At 41.1% G+C, this 6735-nt stretch overlaps 1 long non-coding RNA gene across 1 annotated transcript; it reads right to left on the reverse strand.

Moving 5' to 3' along the window:
• Positions 1-4981: 4981 nt before the first annotated feature.
• LOC116224528 lies at positions 4982-6445 on the reverse strand. The gene is made up of 3 exons (XR_004165612.2): positions 6409-6445; positions 5417-5452; positions 4982-5079 (listed from the first exon to the last, which is right to left on the reverse strand). It is a non-coding gene; the product is annotated as an uncharacterized LOC116224528 (long non-coding RNA).
• Positions 6446-6735: the final 290 nt, after the last annotated feature.

Here is a 6735-nt window from a genome sequence, read left to right on the forward strand (position 1 = left end):
AGTGTAGGGTCAGAGGATCCCCCTCAGTCACAGGATGGGCAGGACTCTCCAGGATCACATCACCAGCTGGACACGAACACACACACAGCATTCATTCAGCACACACACACACAGCATTCATTCAGCGCGCACATACACACACACACACACACACACTCTTTATATTTGTGCTTGTGCTAACATATAGTACATAAATGTGAATCCTATACAGCTACTGACAGAGTGTCAAAAAGGCAGTTGATCCTGAAAGTACAGCTTCTCATTGGCGGATGAAAGTTCGATCTTGGGGCGCAAAATTTTGCGCCCTAACCAATGTCATCGTTTCTTATTTCAACGCGACTGGACTATTCGTCGAATCAGAGACCTTTATCATTCCCTCACATCCTGTATAAATCTCACGTATCTACGAGAGCAACCTAGCTAGCAGAGACTTTGATTTTTGATTCTGTGAGTATGGCGACTGAAAACTCTGTGGTATCTCTTTGTGAAACACCTTTCAATCGACGATCAGATGTCGATAAGAAGAGACTGAAAGACATGGGACCCGAACGTCCGGATTTAAAAATGCAGCAGCAGAGCATCGACCGCGGGAGGACGTACAACCGGAGCTTCTCCTCAAGCCTGTATGCTAACCGGAGCTGGTTAGCTGGTGTTCAGTGAGTGATTGTAAACTGTAACCTGCGTTGTGTTTGCTGGCTATGTAAGGACTGGGACACTCAGGATGGATGAAGATGTTATTTTATTCCTGTACACTGGGTCATCAAATATATAATTATTCACTCTGGGCATAACCTTGGTCCGCCTGCAGCAGTTATCTTCTCTTCTGCTCTAGCGTATTATATTAATAACAATGTATTCTAATTAATATCTATATCAAATGAATGTCATCAAAAAGTACTAAAATATATTACAGTATGGAATATACAAACTCAATGTCTTTTGGACACACAGCATACAATTTCGAACTATACTTCATCCAAAGTTTATCGCGCAGAACAGCGCTTATACGGTCGACACTACATTCTTGTGGTGGAAAAAGGGTACTGCATGTAGCATGCAACATGACGTTACTGGTTGTTTAGTAAACCGCGCCGCCCAACTGCGCCCTCCCCCCAAAAAATGTCAGCAATATAGACATGACTCAGCTTATGCAATATAGACATGACTCAGCTCATGCAATATAGACACGACTCAGCTTATGCAATATAGACACAACTCAGCAATATAGACATGACTCAGCTTGTGCAATATAGACATGACTCAGCTTATGCAATATAGACATGACTCAGCAATATAGACATGACTCAGCAATATAGACAGGACTCAGCTTATGCAATATAGACATGACTCAGCTTGTGCAATATAGACATGACTCAGCTTATGCAATATAGACATGACTCAGCAATATAGACAGGACTCAGCTTATGCAATATAGACATGACTCAGCTCATGCAATATAGACACGACTCAGCTTATGCAATATAGACACGACTCAGCTTCAAAATACATGCAATCTTTAAAGGATAAAACTTCACCTGTGACCCAGAGTGGCTGAGGTTGGCTGAACTCTGTGTGATAGGCTGGCTGTCCTCTCTCTGCTCTGCACACATAAACCCCTGTGTGTCTAAGAGCAGCTGGGCTGAGAGTGTAGGAGCCTCCAGCTCCACTGATGCTGTCTGAGATGAGCTCTTCGCAGTACCCGGGGTCCTTACACATACTTGAGGATACAGCATTACTGCGTGGGATCATTGTGTACCAGTGGAATCTCCAGCCTGTAGTGGAGCCTCTAACCTCACAGCTCAGAGTCACTGAGTCTCCCTCAGTCAGCCAAGACTCCCTGTTGATGTTGAGATCTACTTGAGGTTTCCCTGGTTGAGAGAAGTCGAGAGTTGTTAAAAGTCATTCACTACATATTATACAACACTTTATACATGTTTAGAATAAAAAAGCACATGTTGCCTATATCCTCATGTCAATTAAGCAGATACATTGATAGAGACCACTTATATCAATTCCATTTTGCCGTACATCTGTTGAAAACTTATAGAAACCACATTCACTAAAGGGTGCTGTGTTGCCAAAAGGCCTGATTCTGTTCAAGTTATTTGAACTCAAATGAAAGTTCTTCCAAAACATAACACGTATACCGGTATTTATATTTCTCAAATACAGCAAAACTGATATGTAAAATCAAAAGATTTTGGATGGATGATAACATATGCGTACCTGCTGGAGCTCTAATACTGACAGGTTCACTGGTGGCTGAATGGAATACAACTCTCTTGTGTGTTGCTTTACAGGTGTAGCTAGTTACTCCGGCGTCACGTCCAAAGGCAAAGGTATACTCCTGTGAAGAACTAGCCAAGGACTCTGTAAGTCTGTCCACAGACCAACTGTACTCCCAGTCGCTGTCTCCCCCACCTTGGATTTCACATTGAAGAGAGACATTCTCTCCCCTGAAATACTCTGTCCAGTTCGACTTCAGGATGATTGATGCTTTAGGTGTGTCTATTCAGAGGACAGAGAATGAACATCGAACTATTGGGTGTTTCAAGTGACACCCAATACAAATGGATCACCCCTTTGATAATCCACTAATCTCTAATATGAAGATCTCAATGACACGTGAAAACTGTATTACTAGCTTCAACTGTCACTCAACTGTTTTAAGAATGAATACACAAGATTTGATTAAAAATGATAATGACCTGTGACATTGACCCAGTCACCATTGCTCCATTGTGTGTGGTAAATTGCCTTGCTTCTCCCAGCTCTGCACCAGTACTGTCCTCCATCAGAGACTTGAACAGAGATGATGCTGTAGGAGTTTCCATCAGTCTGGGCCACAGGATCAGAGGTTTGTGTGTCTCTGTACCAGTAGAACACCAAACCAGAGGAAACACCCAACTCACATGTCAGAGTCACTGAGTCTCCTGTGAGGAGCTGGTGGCCTGGACTTAATGTGAGATTGGGCTTTGATCCTAAATAAATCAAAATAATGAATGAATTATGAATAATCTTTGAGGTTTACACTTTGAGGTTATTCTGTCTTTATGTGTCCATATGTTTGTGCCTTTTCTGTCAGAGAATATATATATCTGTATAAAAAGACAAAAATGTTACTATATGACTGCAATTGATGGACTATATCAGGACAATGAGCTATAATGGACTACACTAGCAGTCAGGGAATAATGATGATTTAGAGATATCATATTACCTTACCCACGTTTTACACCAACAGTCAGGGAATAGTTATGATTTAGAGATATCATATAACCTTACTCACCTTTTACACTACACAGAATAACCCTACTAGTGTCTGATGCTGTGGGTCTGTCTCTCCTCTCTGCCTGACACCAGTATTGACCCTCATCAGACTGGGCAGCTGCTGTGATGTTGAAGGTGTTTCCCTCAGACTCAAACACCAGATTAGGGCTCCAGTCCTTGAACCACGTATATGTCCATCCACTGTGAGTCTCTATCTCACACTTCAGAGTGACTGTCTCTCCAGTGAACACAGGACTCTGGGGCTCTATGGTCAGTCTAGCTCCGGGTAGGGCTGTGGAAATGAGACAGCGGAAACTTAAAGGCATCTACCAGGGGCGATCAAGACACACACACACAGACTAGTAATACAACAGTGCAAGTTAAATTCTACTGAAATTAACTGAACTCTCTGCCATTCATTAAGTATTTTCGTAAAGGTGGGGTCCACAATTCTAATCCAATACACTTTGTTGGTGAAATTCAGCAAAATGCTCCTCACGATCCTCAAGATGTCTGTTCTGTGTGTGCTAAAATTGGTTCCAGCCAATCAACACACTGCTTCAGGAGGGGAGGGGTGTCATTTGAATTGGCTGTTGAGCTCAAATGTATTTTTAAGTTACAATCTAAACTACTTTTACTTGTTCTAAATGGACGTCATTAGTTCCATACTTCTTGTTGGCACGCTTTGTAAAGAGGGTTTAGCTTTCAGCCCAGATCTAGTAAAGTGGTAGTAAAACGATTATTGCAGATATCTGAGAGATACTCATGTTTTTTTTCTCTGTACATCCATTCCTCCTCTTTGTTTTTAACCCCCAGAACAAACTTGGCAGATTCATTTGCAAGTGTAATGCAGTCAAATAAAAATGACTATGACATTTCTAAGAACACACCACAGTTGTGAGTTCAACAAACCCATAGCGTAACAAATGTTTAAAGGTTTAGTATTTAATTAACGGTTGTGGAGAATGTAGTCAATATCAACTCACATTTGACAGTAAGAGGAAATGGATCGCTACTGTATGATGTCATGGAGCTGGCATTCCTCCGCACCTCACAACTGTATGTGGTCTGATGAAACGTTGCCACTTCTTTGATGGTTAATGTGTTTCCTGTGAATTTTGACAGGAACCCCTGCCAGATATTAAAGTCTCTGTCCTGGAATCTATACCCCAGATGTTTTAGGTGCCATTTATATGTCCAGTCATTCTGATGCTCGATGTCACACTTCAGAGTGAGTGTCTCTCCAATGAACACCACATCGCTCGGTTCTATGGTCAGTGTAGGCATGGGCTTCTCTGTAAAGGAACAGATATGAAAACAATTAAAATAATATATATTTTTTTGTTTTACCAGACCAAAACGATTACAAATATTCCATTGCTTATTTAACTGCTTGGTTATGAGTTCACTCACCTAATGAAGTGATTGATAAGGCATCACTGAGCTGGGATATCTGAGGACTGGTGAGCCGGTGGCCCCTACATGCATACTGGTGCTGACCAGGCTTATCAGGGAGAGTGACAGTGATGGTCTGATGGGTCTCAGAGGGAATAGCAGGGCCATTATTGTACCAGGTGTACTGAACCCAATCTGTGTACTTCACTATGTCACACCCCAGAGTGACTCTGTCTCCAGCGTAGTATGGACTCTGTGGAGACCTTACTGACACTCTGTCTCCGGCGTAGTATGGACTCTGTGGAGACCTTACTGACACTCTGTCTCCGGCGTAGTATGGACTCTGTGGAGAACTTACTGACACTCTGTCTCCGGCGTAGTATGGACTTACTGACACGGTGGCTTTTGGCAGAACTGCAAAGGCAGAGAACTTAATCACTTTATCCATCCATCCCTCCATTCATATTTCCATCCGATACATTCATCTTTATTTCTGAAATCTCTCTCTGTATGTCTGAATGTTAGACAGACTAACTGTCTACAGGCTGTGATCATTGTTTTATAATACAGGCCAGCAGCATATATATATACCTTATAGCATTTGACCCGTGATCATTGAAATCTGTCTCTCTGTATGTCTGAATGTTCGACAGACTAACTGTCTACAGGCTGTGATCATTGTAATAATACAGGCCAGCAGTACTATTGTGTTCAATTCTACGACATAAAGTTAAATTTAAATATTCTTTACCTTGAGAGTGCACAGAGTACAGTTGTGGAACCACGGCTGCAATATGAAAAATATACACTATACATTAGGTATCATTTTAGTCATAGCTTTAGACATACATATCTCTTTTTCATTTTTCTCCATCTGTCATGCAAAACACACAGCTTAAATTGCATCATCAACACATATGGACCACATTGCTATTGTCTGCTATTCCCCACCATATTATTTACATCTAATACTATTCCCCACCATATTATTGATATCTAAAGCGCTTGTCTCCGGACCGGTCCTTTACATGAATTCAAACAAGTGGCAATTTACTACGTGACCCTATTGATGACAACACAGCTACTTATCATTCCTCTTGACCAGCCCTATATGGTGGTGCACAAAAGCATTCTCCCTCATTTTTCACAGATGTTTCTTTCCTGCAATGGTTTATGATATATACCTACATTGTAATTTTTTGACAAAAGCATGCAAACAGATAAACTGCTAAAACAGCTGTTGTGATATAAGAATAGTAATTCAAATATACAGTACTGTGTCAAATAGAACTCCTGCACTGCACTTTGAGGCATTTGTCATACCATATGTCCACCACCAGGGTTCAGTATTTAACATCATAACACTGAGTTCCTCATCCCCTCAACAAAAGCACTATAACGGTTATGAACTGTGCAATATTTTAAAATCACTGATTGTAACCGTACTGACAAACATAGAAGTAATCAACAGTGAAATTCTGAGTTACTTCAAGGTCTTGCTTTCTCACTAATCTATTTGAAACACTGTAAAAAATGTGTGGTGAACTCCTATGCAAGGTGAACAACTAGAGTAGGATAGAGTCAAATGATGGTTCATGTCTGTTCCGGATACTTTCTGATAGAAAGATACATATACATGCAGGGGGAACCTTCATACACCTTAATGTGCTATCAGTCATTTCTTTATCTGTCATCTGTACAATTGGAGAATTTATAAAATATTAAACATTAGTGTTTACTCACAAAGAAGTAAAGAGAGAAAAGGGATCCCCATTGTGTCCTATTCACAGACTCTGTGAGTGTTTATCTGACAGTTAGTTAGCTGCTGTTTCGTGTTATAGAACTTGCGCCATACCCCTGGAAAGAAGAAGTGGTTTTTCAAAAAAACTTGTTGTTGCGTGTATGTTTTTTATATCTAGTAGGGCTGCTTACCATCTGCCTCCTCTCTGGCAATTGCCTTATCCCATGCTTTCCAACTGTCACCTAGCCCAATGTAGCCTTATCCCATGCTTTCCAACTGTCACCTAGCCCAATGTAGCCTTATCCCATGCTTTCCAACTGTCACCTAGC

Source organism: Clupea harengus, chromosome 18, assembly GCF_900700415.2.
Source record: "Clupea harengus chromosome 18, Ch_v2.0.2, whole genome shotgun sequence".
NCBI lineage: Eukaryota > Metazoa > Chordata > Actinopteri > Clupeiformes > Clupeidae > Clupea > Clupea harengus.